This window comes from Callospermophilus lateralis, unplaced genomic scaffold, assembly GCF_048772815.1.
Source record: "Callospermophilus lateralis isolate mCalLat2 unplaced genomic scaffold, mCalLat2.hap1 Scaffold_52, whole genome shotgun sequence".
NCBI lineage: Eukaryota > Metazoa > Chordata > Mammalia > Rodentia > Sciuridae > Callospermophilus > Callospermophilus lateralis.
In genome coordinates this window covers 773,722-789,073 of record NW_027514454.1, presented here as the reverse complement: position 1 = coordinate 789,073, position 15,352 = coordinate 773,722, and positions in this window count along the sequence as shown.

Sequence of the window (15,352 nt, the reverse complement as noted above, 5' to 3'; positions counted from 1 at the left end):
AGCTGCTGGTGAACATCTTTCCCATCTGGTAGAGCTATTGCCTAAGAATGATCATAACGAGAAGATGGCAAGAGATGGGGTGGGGAATAGATTTCTGGTGACATCATTTGAACCCCTGGTCCATAGGATCTATCCTATGCCTTGCTGTTAATCCAGCAATTCTTTGGAATTCCCAGTTATGTGAAAATCCATGCTTCTTTTTTAGTGTAAGCAGGTCTAATTTGGATTTCTACCACTTCAACAAAAAATGCCCTGGCTAATCTTTTCCTCGGCTCCAGTACCATCTTCAACAGTTAGTCAATGTGTGATCTTGAACAAATATTCCCTGCCTGAGATCCTTGGCTCTTCACTAGAAAAGGGGGATAATAATATCCACCTCGAAGGATCGTTACAAAGCATAAGTTAGATAATATACATAAAATAATGGGAGAAAATATTTGAAAATCATATATCTGATAAGGGAAGAGTGTCTAAAATGTACAATTCCAGAAGAAAAAGATAAATAACTAATTTTAGAAATAGTCAAAGGAATTGAATAAACATTTCTGCAAAGATATACCAACAGATAATAAGCACATGAAAAGATGCTCGACATTATTAATGATTAGGGAAATGCAAATCAGAGTCACAACAAAACAACACTTCACACCCACCAGGCTGGTGATCATCAAAAATATAAAAAATTAAAAGTGTTGCTGAGCATGTGCATCAGTTGGAACTGCCCCGTGTTTCTGGTGGTGATGTAAGATGGTACAGCAGCTTCAGGAATTAATCTGGAAATCCTCGGAAGGCTAGATACAGTGTTACCAGATGACCAAGCGGTTCCACTCTGGGTCAGAATCCACATTTGAACTCCTAATCCCCAAGCTGATAGTATTAGTACAGATTTTGAGAGGAATTAGGTCATGAGGGTGAACCCTCCTGACTGGGAATCCTGCCTTATGAGGGAGCTCTCTAGCTCTTTTTTAGCCAGATAAGGGTACAATGAGGAGCTTTAATCAGGAAGAGGGACTCCCCAGAATCCAACCATACTGGCACCCTCACAGTGGACTTTTAGCCTCTAGAATGAAGAAATAAAGTCCTGTGGTTCATTAGCCACCCCAACAATGGTGATTTGTTGTAGCAGCCTGAACGAAGACATACTCCCAGGGATATACACAAGAGAAAAGAAAACATGTCCACACAAAAACTATACACGAATGTTATAGCATTATTCTTAATAGTCAAAAAGTAGAAGCAAACCACATGTCTAGGAATGGATGAACAAAAATGTGGTCTATCTATACAATGGAATATTATTCAGTCATAAAAAGAAAGGAAGTACTGAGAGGTGCCTACATATAGATGAAACTTGAAAACATTATGCAAGTGAAAGAAAAGAGTCACAAATTGGATGATCCCTTATATTAAATATCCAGGAGAGGCAAACCTGTAGAGACAGAAAGCTGATTAGTGGTTGCCAGGGGCTCAGAGGAGGGGATAGTGGGCGATGATGACCAATGGTTACAGGGTTTCTTTTGAGGAGTGAGGAAAAAGCTCTGGAATTAGATCATGACAATAGCTATACAACTTCAAGAGCACACCTCAAAGAAGAAAATTTCATATTATGTAAATTATAATATCAATTTTAAAAATAACCACTGCAATGATACAAGTAGAAGGCACAATTTGCCCGTTAGTGATAACTCTAATTCTAGGATTTAGCATCTACTGTGTACAAAGCAATCGAAACAGTGATTTTGTTTAGCCCTCACAACAACCCTACAAAGTAGCTATTACTTTCCTCATGTTTAATGGATAGGAAATTGAGGTTCAGAGAAATTAATGTCAGTCCAGGGTTCTGCAATTAGTATGTAGTAATTCAAACAGTCTATCTGATTTCAAAGTTCACTCCCCTTCCACTCTACCACACTCTTGGTACCAAAACTACTCTCTGCTGGATGTGGCCGGAACTGCTGTTATACTCTCTATCTGGTCTCCCTTCACTCAGTAACAAAGCCCCCATTTAATTCAGGGCAACAATAGATACAGCTAAAAGACCCATCTTCTAGACTCTATTGTACCTAGTGTGGCTGAGTGGCTAAATCTAGCCTGTGACATGTAAACAGAGGTACCATTTAGAGTTTTGGGGAAAGTACATTTTAAAAAGAGCTAACCTGACTAAAGGAGGACTCTTATTGTCCTTCCCCACTTTCCTTCATTCTGCTGCCTGTAATTTAGAGGTGATGGCTGACATGTCGGTAGCCATTTTGGATCATGAGGCAATTGCTAAGGAGGGCAGAATCAGAGACACAGAAAAGGTTTGGATTCCTGATAACCAGAGGTACCATCTACCATCTGGTTTTAAATTCTATCCAGACTTCTCTGGTCTGAGAAGAAAAGGAAAAAAAAATCTAATTGCTAATGTTATTTGGGTTTCTATTTAGATGCAGTTGAAATGTAATCCTAATTTATATGCTGGGCCTGTAAAAATGCTGATCCAACTAAGAATTATGAAAACAGCTAATCTCAGAAGTGGTCAAATTAAAATTATTCTAACAGAGTCATTTTTCCTAACTTGTCCTCTATGTTTTAGATTCTATACTTAGAAGCTTAGGGATTCCATTGAATTATTCTAAAGACAATCGTCGAGGCCTATTTTGTGCAGCTATAGAATCATTGAAAAGACAGGTCTCAATTCACCAAACACAGACATTACATCTTGTATGCGCTTAAATTTCATCTCAGAAATTGCTTGAGAAAATCAGCCACAGAGGAGCCAACAGGCTCCCACAGAGTGGATAGATTTCTGAAGAAGCAAGTTTATTTACACAACCTTTGCACAATTTGGTTAAGGAAGAGGAAACAGAGAAGATTCCAAACACAAAGTAAGATAATTAAGCTCAGAGACATCTTTGCTTGAAAATCAACGTTCTGCCCAATATTTCCAGTGCAATCACTTAAAATTCCAGAATTATTTTCCTGGCCAGAAAGACGAATGGCAACACCCTTTCCATGACAGAAATAGAAGCCCAGTTTTGTTATTTATCTGCTTCCATGAGATTGATGTTGTATTGGTCAGTCGGTGTATTATGTGTAATCTGATGGCATGTTGATACAGTATTGTTGGATCAATACGGCTTTTCTTTGATCATCCTTCTTTCTCTAGGGCTCTTTAGGATTCAAACCACAATGACGTAAGTGAGGATGGAACATTTGAGGGAAGGAAAGATTTTTCCACACTGTTTTTTGTCTGTAGCTTGATATATCTAATTTTGCACATATTGTGAATGGCTACAGCTTGTAACCCAAGTATTCTTTTATTTTTCAGTTGTTTATAGACCTTTTTTATTATTATTTATATGTAGTGCTGAGAATCAAACCCAGTGCCTCACCCATGCCAGACAAGTGTGCTACTGCTGAGCCCCAAGTATTCTTTATGAGGGCAAAATTCTGGCTTTATTTGCTATTATGTGCAATCATCTGAGAGAATTCAAATGAAAACTGAATACAGACCTTTCTCCAGACCCTGTGTGAAATTTTTACCCCGGTCTTTTCTAAGAGTGCATGTGTGCACACATACACAGTTTCATCTTTTCTAGAACACAGGAGCCAGGAAGTAAGCAATTTAGATCCCCAGGCAGCAAATTCATTTCTACAAAGTCTATGCACTAAAACCTATGCAATCATCACAGATGTACCCCTCAACCTGCACCCGGCCCTTGTTTCCTCTTACATATAATTCTAACAATTTTGGTGAGTTGATTTTAGGCTTGCCGCAAACTAAACAGAGCACTGAGCTGGGAATATTGAAAAGGACCCACAAGGAAAGTGGGGGGAAAGTACCAACCACATACTAGAATTTTGCTAGCACACTGCCCCACAAAAAAAGAAATTCTAAACACACAGGTACACTGATGAGGGCAGACCATTCTACTTATCTGATCCCAGACTCAATAATAAGCAGTATTTCAAAATGATGGACCTCTGTATTCAAGAAAGGGTTTGAGGCATGAGGCAATAGTCTAGATGCCATGCTACATGCAGGTCTTTGTAAAAGGGTTTCCATTCAAAACAGCAAGAATAACATAAAATAAAGAATTCTTGGTGTTCAAAGCCCTTGCAGAAAATGCAGCTCTTTTAGAAGAGGCCACGCTGAATGGCCACGCTGAGCACAACACTTAAAAGTCCAAAGACCTGGGATCCAATCCTCGCACTGCTACTTGCAAGCTGCATGACACTGGCCAAAGAATCAACTTAGTTCAGACGCACATCCCTCATCTCCAAAATGGAGCTAATGAATGATAGCAACTTAGGGGATTAAATCAGCTAAGATATGTGAGAGTGCAACATGTGTGTCCCATAAATGTCCGTTCAGTCCAAAGAAGTGCGATCTTACTATGGCATAAACCTTCAGGCTTTCAATAAAACTATTATTCTAAGTGTTATTTACTCTGATGCTGTCAACTAAAATCAAAGAAAAATGTAAGCTAGCAATTTCACTCCAAGGTTTATGCCCAACAGAAGGTGCACATATGTTTGCCAAGAGACACGTATGACAATGTTCATGGAAATATTATATAATTAATATAATATGTACAAAGGCACTGAAAAAAACCTGCTTTTCAAAATAACAATTCTGCTATTGTGAAGACCCTATAAAGACCCACTTCTATCCCTAGTCTTCATATTACAGATGCCTGTGGTCCTAGATTGTAGGAATGTCTTCCCACTATATTTTTAATATTGTAATCTGTCCTATTCTCTGAAACCCAAAACAAAAGTGTAATTATAAACCACACAGAAGATATGGTCCAGGCCTCTTTTCCATTCTTTGACTCTAAACAGGGGCCAACTGCTCTAGCCAGAAAACAGTCCTGTCCTCAGAAATCCATGGCACCTCTGTGCCCTGAGCCTTCTGACTTTTGCCAAGGCTGGATCCAACATTCATAACAGAGGCTGACTATATCCAGTCTTAAGTGGGGAAAAGCTAAAGAGTTGAAATAGGAAGGAAATGAATATATCTATCTCTTACAGCAGGCAAGAGCCTGTGTGCTTTCTGATATTTATCTCATTTCATGCTCAACTCAGCCCTGTAAAGAAAGAATAATTGCACGGGGCTGAAGGATCATGTCCAGCATCACAGAGTTACCAAGTGTGTATGTCTGCATATGAATCCAGTTCAGATACCAAGTTCAATTCTCCTTCAACCGCACCACATTGAAGGCCATCAGGCAGAGGAGACATCCATTCAGCATGGATCTGGAATGGATTTGATCTGGACAGAAGTTTTGTGTGCTAATGTTTAAACCCCAGATCTTCCCATTACCAACCCTAAAACCACCAAGTTCTGGAATCAAGTTCCCATTTAATACAGTCTCCTCTTCAAAATGCAAAAAGGCAATTAGCTACAGTGACACTTCTGGTCTGGAGTGGCTCTACTATTTTGAGTAATTGCTTCTCAACCACTTATAGGCCTGTTGGACTTAGTGAATTGCAGGTTTTGTGCCACTCAGTGAACTGGCCCCCTGTCACTTGGTTCGTGGAGAGGAAACTGAACGGATATTAAAGTTGGGCTGTCCGGAGCTGAATCCCAGCCCTCCCCATGCTGCCTGGTGCCCGGCCTCCCAGCCCTGGAAAATGGCAGCAGCTGAATACATCTTGGCTTCTTTTCATACAAAGAGGATAAGAAACTACAATGACCAGCCCTGAAGGATAGTGGTGTAACTTTTCAGAGCCCCCACCTACAAGGCATCCAGGACACCCTCAAAGTGAAATGTGAAAGAGTCTGGCACCATAAAAACTCCTGTGTCCCTGCTCCTCAGCCCCAGCACTCCGTCCCTCAGTGGAGACAGCTCTGGGATCTGAGCCTCACTGAACTCATCATCAGCTGCCTTACCTCCCCCACCTGCATGTTTGCTACCCATTTCCTACCGCTCTGTATAACTGGTCTCGGCTTAGACAGCCATCTTTCCTGGTGATCACCTGATGGACAGGCAGCAAGGAACTGGATGGATGTCAGGGGTGGTTTATGGTTACTGACTTATGTTTAGTCTCATGGATCTAAACCCTTGAATCTATAGTCCTTGGGCCACAATTCAGCCTCCCTGGTCAATATTCTATGGGTCACTGCAGGAATGGACCATGAAGAAGGAGGCCCTGAGAACTGGCTGGGAAAGGAGGTCCCCAGAGGGTCTGGCAATGGCTGGAGATGGGAGGAGCAGATGAGAAATTAAAAAAATAAATAAATAAATAAAAAGTAATGAAAGCAAAAATAAAAGCAAGCAAGAAAGAAAAGAAAGTGAGGTCTCCTCCCTCTCATTTCCCAGGGAAGGGTTTTGAAAGGTGTAACAGCAAGTGTAGGCACGTGGGCTCCTCCGGGTCAAGAAAGGGAAGACAAAAAGACACTGCCCCTCCTGCCCATGGGCCACTACCCAGTGCTTTACCTCTATTGAGGCTCCGTTACTTCTCACACAATGTGAATGACATCAGATGAGGAAACTGAGGTACTGTAAGAATAGTCTTAATCTAAGAGGGGCCTTGGCCTCTGAAACTCCATTTTGAAATAAAACTGCAGTCCCACCAGACACGCCTAGGGAGCCCTCCAATATGGTCATCAGGCACAGCCTGATAAAACTAGTCACTTTACACAACCCTGATAAAACTCAGAGTAAGTCTCTGTCATTTGACTTTGCCCTGATAAAGGCAAAAGACAAGAGATCAGGGTAGAGACCACCAGACCAGATAACTTGACCTCAGAACAAAAGATATCATGAGAAACCTGGTAGGAGCTGATAGGGTTTGGAAGGGCGGTCAGAAGCCCCAAAATCTAGTATAAATGATGGAGCAAATGAACAGACATTCAGCCAGCCTACACAGATACCCACATGCCAGAGAGCCTGATGAGGACCTGGACTGACACCCCAACTCTTCTCATCATTTGCCTGATCCTCTGCATTTTCCTAACACTTTCAAACTCTACAGCCACATCTTGACCCTAGTGAGAACTGCATGACCCTCTCCTCAACTGGCTGTCAGGAGAAGCTGGCCCCGATCCCTGACCTGGTCACTGCGGTCTGAGTGAGTGTGCATCTGCTGGACTTAAGATCTAAGACTTAAGACTTTAAACCTAGCACTTAAGCTTAGCATGCTGCATGCTGAGGGAATGTCTATAATAGGTCTGTCATGATTAAGTGTGTTTGCAGTGCTTAGAATTAACTTAGAATTGTTTGCTTTTAATTGATTGTGTCTATTGCAATAACCAGCATTAAGGATTGTCATTCCTTGATTAAGAACCTATAGAGTGAAATTGTATTAAGTGATTTGAGCAAATAAAACACTGAAATGGGCAGAAGCACGTGGACATTCTTTAACTCTCCCCTCAACTGCAGATGTTGCACTTTTGCCCATCGTGACAGAAAAGCTAAATACTCTGCCTATGTCCTGACAAGTAAGTCTATGTGATTTCAAAGCTGTTTTTCTCTGTCCTTTGTCTCCAACATGATGTTTGCTGATGTACCTGAGAAACAGCCAAGTGGGAACACACACTTCCACTTATCTGACAGGGAGACTATCTACCCTCACCCCTGCCTCATCAGAGACACAAACACATATTCATGTACTGCATGCATTCACACTTAAAAAGGAAAAAAAAAGGAATTATCAGCCATTTGGGATTATACTTTGCCTTTCTGCTTCTTCAAATCAGCAAATGTGGGCTTCCAGATGTGCACACCACAGTAATTCAGGCTCTTTTTCTCTCTCTCTGGCTGGGAGATCTTCTTCAGAATATTTCAATTTGGAAGAAAAGGTCTCCTACCCATGAAGCCGGAGACAGGACCACACAGCTGGGCTGGACCAGGTGCCCTGAGCGCTGGTGTGTCTGCTGGGCCCAATGGACTTTGCACTGGGGCTGCTTCTCCTGGGCTTATCTGAGGAATTCAGGCAAAGGCTGAGCCACAAGGCCCAATGATCTCAGTGACTGTGGCTGCAGGTAGCTGGTGTGAGATGAGCCTGGCATTTACTTCTTCAATTAAAAAAAAATGTTGACATCCAAGTTGAAGTAGGGCAAGAGGTATGAAAAGTTTTCTAAGAGCCACTGAAATGAATCAGACTGGCACAGAATCGCAGGGACTGTGCCACCATCTTCCACAACCATTAACCTCCCAAATGACAAGGACAGCCCCCATCCCAACACACACACACACACACACCTGCACACACTTAGAATTCCCCAGTCCAGGTGTGAGTGACCAGCAGAGAGTGCAGACCCTCACTATTTATGCGACTGGCCCTGCAGGAGCACCTCTTAGCTGCAGGCTCTGTGCAAGGAGAGTCAACACAATGAGCAAGGCCACAGCTCTAGACCGAGTGTGCACATGGCCTCCAGGCCCACCCTGTAGCCTTCCCTTCCACGCTGGACATGTCTCAGAGCCCCTTGGCCCTCCACTTCCAGTCTATTTCAGGCAATGGGTTACTGCAATGTGACTGCAGGAAGACACCTGGCCAGGGGCATGCTCTCCAGGTTCCAGCCCTCTCAGCCCTGTCTGAAGACCCTCAACACAAAGCCTCTGGCTCCAGCTTCCCAGAGGTATCTCCTCCCTTATCCCTTCAGATCTTCAGATGGGACTGGGGTGCCCCACTATCCCTTGTGATTTCTGTGCCCCCTGCCTACACTTGTCCTGAATTCAGTTCTCCCGAGTCTACCCCTATTTGGGGCATACCATCTGTTTCTTGCACAGACTGATACAGGGAGGCAACCATCCAAACAGACAATTACAGTATAATGCAGAACAATAAAAGATAATATTGTTTCCCAGCACGCTGCAAGAGTGCTGCAGTCAGATTGCTTGGGGTACTCATTCCAGCTCCACTACTTACTCTCCCTGTTTACCTCTTGAATCCTCAGTTTACACCTCTAAAAGATGAGCTTAATACTATTAATAAAATAAAAATGAGCTTAAGACTAATGGGAGGGGGAGGATTAAATGAGATAATATGAGTTTTAGACACTTTGTCAAAGCTGATAGATACTAGCAGGAATTCTTAGTCAACCATGCAGTTCCTTCCACAGAGTGTCAAGTGTTGCCAGGGAAATTGGGAACAGAGGACACAGAGAAAGGGAATTGGGAAGGACTGCCCAGAGAAAGCGATGCTGGGCTGCCTCCTGGAGAAGTTAGCTAGCAGGACAGCTGGCCACGAAGCTCTAGGCAGAGGGCACAGAGGCCTGACACCCAGCAGAGGTGGGTGCTGTGGGCTGCTCAGTGCACAACATATGCCTCTGTGAAATGAGCACTGTCGTTGGAGAGGTAGGTAGGGGCAGCCAGTGAGGGTCTTGGAAGTTCAAGCCAAAGAGCTGGGTCTTTGTTCTAAAAGCCACAAAGAGCTTCTAAGCTGGCTGAGGACATGAGCAGATTTTGATGCTAAGAAGGTTCAGTCTGGCCATGATGCTGGCTCTGAGAAGGGCACAGCATGAGCACATAGTGGGTGCTTTGCACACAGTGGAATGCACACCAGCAGTTCCATACAGCAAAATCTGCCACCTCCCCACCTCCCTACTCCGTCCAACAGACGCGCAACATAAAACATGCCATGGTCCGGGAATCTTACAGTCACAGGTCTTTTCACATGTTTTCTTGTTGAATCTAATTAATAGTAATTAATATTGCTAAAGTATAATAAAAATATCTGTCTGGTATTTGTCCCTGGCTACTGACACAAATCTCCTAAAATCCTTGTAGTCTCCCGAGTGATAGGTATCTCTCTTTTTTTCCCCTGCAGTGCTGGGAACTGAACCAGGAGCTCATGTCACTGCTCTGCCACTGAGCTACACCTCCAGCCCCATCAGGGTGTCTTTTGCATGCTGATGAGATGATTTGGGGGGCTACAGAATTTCAGGATGGTCTCCAGAGAGACCTTTAGGAAACGAAGAGGGGCTGAAGGCAGAATTCAGTCACCAGTGGCCAAAGACTTAATCAATCATGCCTACATAATGAAAACTTATATAACTGCCTAAACTACAGGAATAGGGACAGGGAGTTTCCAGGTTGGTGAGCACAGCCATGTGCTGGGCAGGCAGCATCTAGGGAGGGTGTGCAGCTCAGGCACCTCCCCTTCCCTACATATTGCCTTCAGTGTGTCTCCTCCATTTGGTTCTCCCTGAGTTGTATTCTTTTCTTAATTATTTTTTTTAGTTGTAGATGGACACAATACCTTTATTTTATTTGATCTTTTTTTTTTTACATGGTGCCGGGGATCGAACCCAGTGCCTCACACATGCTAGGCAAGCACTCTACCACTGAGCCACAACCCTGGCCCTGAGTTGTATTCTTTATTAAGAAAACAGTAATGGTAACTAAAGTATTTTTCCTAAGTTATCTGAGTTGTTGTAGCAAATCATGGGATCTAAGACAGGAGTCATGGGAATCCCTGAATGTACAATTGATTGGTCAGAAGTACAGGTGGCCCCTGGGACTTGTGACTGACACTAAACCAAATCATTGGACACCAGTTGATTTTGGAAAATCAAGGAATTGCTGGGTATGGAAAAACTCCATACATCTGGAGTTACAAGTGGTACCAGAAAAAAAGATGTGTCACCCATAAATACTACTTGACAGTGTATGCAGGACACTGCCGCCCTGTGCCTGCTGTGAGACAATCCTGGGTCACGCCAGCAGGCTGACCAAGAGAACAACACTCTTCTGGGTGGTGTTGCCCTACTGACTCAGCTGCAGACTCAACTGTCCCCCTGGGTGTGGCAGCTGGAGGCAATTGGGACCAGCAAAATGCCACACCCTGAGCCTGGCACACCCAGTGTCCCTGTTCCTTGTCCTCAGCTCAGAGGTCCAAAAACTAGAAGACTAGCCAGGAAATCTACTCCCTCCACCACCCCTACCCCTACCCCTGGGGGTGAGCAGCCAGCCTGCATCCAGAGATGAGCTGCAGACCTGGTCCTTCTCCTCCTCTAATGAGCATCTATGTTGGGCACCACGTTCCCCCAGAAGAACAGCCTGAGGCAGGGATCTGAATGCAAGCAGTTTATTTGGGGAGTGACCCAAAGTATATGGCTGGGGGAATAAGACAGGGATGGGAAGGAAGCCAGTGCTGGGAGATGAAAGAGCAGATGACATTGAAAGCAGCGGGTGTGGCCCACTGGGGACCTTGGGAAAGGCTACAGAACATGCCCCAGAACTGTGCAGCTAAAGGACCAGGAAGCAGGAGCATACATCCTCCAACCCTCCTCACTGGCTGAGGGCTGCTGCCTGAGAATTAACTCCCAGCACCCCTAGGAGAGCCACATGCAGCCGCACTGCACCAGAGGACACCCTTGGGAGCAGCAGCCCAGGATGCTCAGGGTACAAGAGACCAGCATGTGCCCAGGCCACGCGGGTACAGCACCACTGCTGTGTTCAAGGACCCCATCACCCAGATGCAGTCCCAGTCCTTGTGAGCAAGTGTGGGCAAGGAGGAGCGACCGTAACCCCACCAGGCAGAAGCCATGGCTCAAGCTGTTCCCACGGCTGTGCCGTCCACCCGCAGAGAATCCAGGCCAAGCCATGCATGTGGCTTCAAATCATCAGCAGCACAGGAGAAAAGTAAAAAGAAACAGATGAAATTAATTTTAATAATATAAGCTGATATATCCAAAATAATATCATTTCCACATGTCATCAATGGAAACATTATTAATGAGACCATCTGCCTCGTTTTTTTCTCAAAGTCTTTGAAAACAGGCATCTTTTATGCTCACAGGACAGCTCAACTTGGACACGCCACATTTCAAGTCCTTGGTAGCCAATTGTGGCTGGTGGCCAGTGTTGGAAGACACAGTGTTCGAGCACTGAGGAGTGCTTACTCAAGCCAACAATGCATGGTGACAGTAGCTTCCCAAAGTACCTAGAGTGACAACTAAGCTTTGCACAAGGTCTAAAGGCCCTCCCGACATGATCAGTGGCTGCCACCTCCCACTCTCACTCTTCAAACCCTTGTCCTCTCCCACACCCAGCACTGCACTTGCCATTCCTGGAACTTGCCCCCTCAGGGCCTTTGCATGGGCTGTCCCCCTCGCCTGGAGCCCCCTGCACCCAGACTTGCCTTGTCATCATGTGGGTCTCACTTCACAGGATCCTCCTCCTCCCACTCCACCACAGACCCCTTGCTCTCTACTCTGGTTTACTTTCTTAAATTATGCACGTCAGAAGTTATCTTGTTCTTTAATGACATTTATTGATTTCCTTGTCTCTCCCATCATCCACTTAATCCCCAGTTTCTACCACGAGGCCTGGAAAAACAGCAGGCAAGCCGGTAAGTACATGTTGAATACAGGAATAAACAAGTCACGGCTCTGGTAGAAAAGAAACCAAGCAGAGAGTCGAGATCGATCTAAGTCTGACCCAAGAGCCATGATATATCCTCATTTATATTCCCAGCACTGTCACCCAGTGGATGATTGTTCAAATGGAAAAGCAATGAATAGGAAAATAGGGCCATGGGGGAAGGTGGCAGCTACTTTACCCAGAGAGAACTTCACAGAGGAGCTTGGACCAGGGATGACTGGGTGTGTTCAGGGAGGGTGAGGCAGCCCTCGGTGGCACAGGGGACGGCATGTGCAAAGGCACAGAGGCACAGGAGAGCACCTCATTCATGGCCAACACACGTTCACAGCCTCCCTTCTCTACTGGCACCTCCTCACCCAGCAAGGGCTTGCAAGGCTCCTTGCTCAACCTTTCACCTGGAAATAATGTCTTGCCTTCAGTCTGGTCCCAGCTCCCTTCCCGCCCAGTCCAGCAGGCAACCTGCTCACTTCTGGGACCTCTCCCCTCAAGGGGTCACCCAAACTCCAGCTCCTGGGAAGAGCATGTGCCAGCAGCCAGCAAGCTGCAGACTCCTGTCCACATCCTCTCACCGTGCACTGGGAGCCAGTGGTTGTAAGACCTCAGTCTTCAGGGGAGCTGGCACAGAGGACAGCAGAGCCCTGAAGATCTACTAAGTGCCAGGCCCCAGGCCAGGCATTTTCATGAGGTGACCAATTCCTAACTACAGGTGGGATTATTATGCCCACATGGGCAATCAGGGCTCACAGGGGTTGGTAGCTTATTCAAGGTCACACGTTCCATGGAGGAGCCTTGATGCATACACAGTATCACAACAGAAGAAAGGACCCAGGCCTGACAACCCCAGTGACATCCATCCCCTGATCCAGGAGAGCCTGCAGCATGTGCTCTGCTTTGACAAATGTCCAACTGGTCAGAACAGTGCCACCCCGTTTCTCCCAGGGGGGTAAAAGAACCTGCCCAGATTTCCTCCGCAGTCTAGGTGCCACAAGGACATCTCCTAGTCCCTTCCAGAGCTGGCCAGCTGCCCTTCTTACAGCTCACAGTGAAGACTGCCCTTTGTAACACTCACCTGAACTCTTATTAGAACTCCCAAGCAAGGGAAACCAGAGTCCTCTAAGATTAAATCTGCTAATAATGGTAAGTCAACACCCCATGCTTCACTTACAACTAAGTGAGAGTACAGCAAGCAGTCCAAGGGTGATCAGAGCCCCAAACTGGACCGGACACAGAGGCGAGGTGGAATGACCTCAAGTTACCAGCAGGAAATGGCTTGCCTGATTAAAGTGAACAACAAACCAATGTCCCCTCCATGCATATGACAGGCCTGCTTGAAGGAAGAGGTGATCACACCTGTTCAGGTGGGACACTGAAGCTGTCAGCACTGCTATGTGATTTACAGCCTGGTCTGCAGATGAGCATTCACTCTGGGTTATGTTGCCTTCCTAATGGTACTACTCTCAGGGCCCCACTGGGCAGAGGGGATGATGTGAACAGGTCATTGAGAGAAAATGTGGGCTTCAGAGAAGCAGGTGCCCCTCACTGCCTGGGCAGGTGGCCCACTCTCCAGTCACTGATAATGTAGCGAGAAAGAAAGATTGAACAACAGTAAAAGAAAGCTGGTCACACACACACACACACACACACCATGGGCATTGCATTGAGACTCCGTGGGGGGGCATGGGGTAAGAAGTTAACCACTGGGTGTTCTTGCAAGGGGCAGCATCCAGGAAGGCCCTGGGAACAGAGAGAATAGTTTTTCAAGCAATCTCTACTCTGGCTGAAACACACAAGCAAGGGTGTATGGAAGAGACACTGGGAAGTCCAGGCTGGTCACACTGTGGTGGGGGCTGACAAGTAGCCAGGAAGGGCTCCTGGGTGCTCACTGGACCTGGCAGCCTCTGCGGCTTCCCAACCACTCCTGCTTCCACCTGCTCCAGCCCTTGATCAGCCGCTGGGCCTATAAAATTCCTGCTGCCAGGAGGAGGCTGCTAGAGTGCCAGACTGGAGAGAGCAGAGACCCCAACCCATGGTTCAGAGGAGGAGGGTGATCAAAGGCAGGGGAACTAGGTCCACACTCTGTCTTTGATCCAATGGGATGAGCTGAACAAAAGAACTAGAGGCAAGGAAAATACTGTGGGCCTTGTGCCACACAGACAGGGCCCCGGCACTTCCAGAGGGGAGCAGGGTGCTGCTGGCTGATGGGGGTGTGTGTGAGGCTCATTTAAAACAGCCAAAGCAGAACAGAGACTCCTGAATGTCATGCAGGGGAGGTGTTTGGAACATGGCATTTGTGTTTCCACACCCCAGCAGCCAGTGCCCCCTCTTGGTGACTGTATTCCAAGTTCCTGTTGGGGAAGCCACCCCTTCCTCTGTTTGCTGCGGAGCTGATCTTCAATCTCCTTTGAATTCAGGGGATGATCAGATGACATAGACTTTTCCTATCAAAATATTCCATGCCTGGTCCACAGTGATTGGTCCAAGATGGGCACGGGACCCAAGCTAAACCAATAGGAATGGATTCAGAGATTATGTGAGAATTTACAGGAACTAAAATTATCTTTTGGGATCATTAAATTGGTGGTTTTAGCACAAGAACTGTGCTTCCGCAAGTTGCAACATGGAGAATATGAGAAGAAAGCCAGCCCAGGGGAGTGAGCAGCTCAGAGATGGAGGCAGATGTTCAGTGGTGATGCAGAGAGGAAAACAAGAGCCCAAACCTTTTAATTCAATTATCCTGGGCCAAGCTTGACCTCTGGGCCCATCTCTGACATAAGCAAGGAAATCCCTTGATTGCTTAAGCCTTACTGAATTAGTTTTCTAACTAAAACTAAAACTTCATTGATGCTGTTCCTCATAACCTATCCACAGCACAGAGTCTCTACCTGCTCCAACCCAACATCCTGTCCTCAGGAGAATGGACTGGGCACACAGGAATTAAAACAGTGAGTAGCCTCGGCCCACATACTCTAGGACCCCTAGCCAAGAGCTGTGCCTGGAACAGGGGGACACAAAATCTCCACTTGGCACCCCAAGAA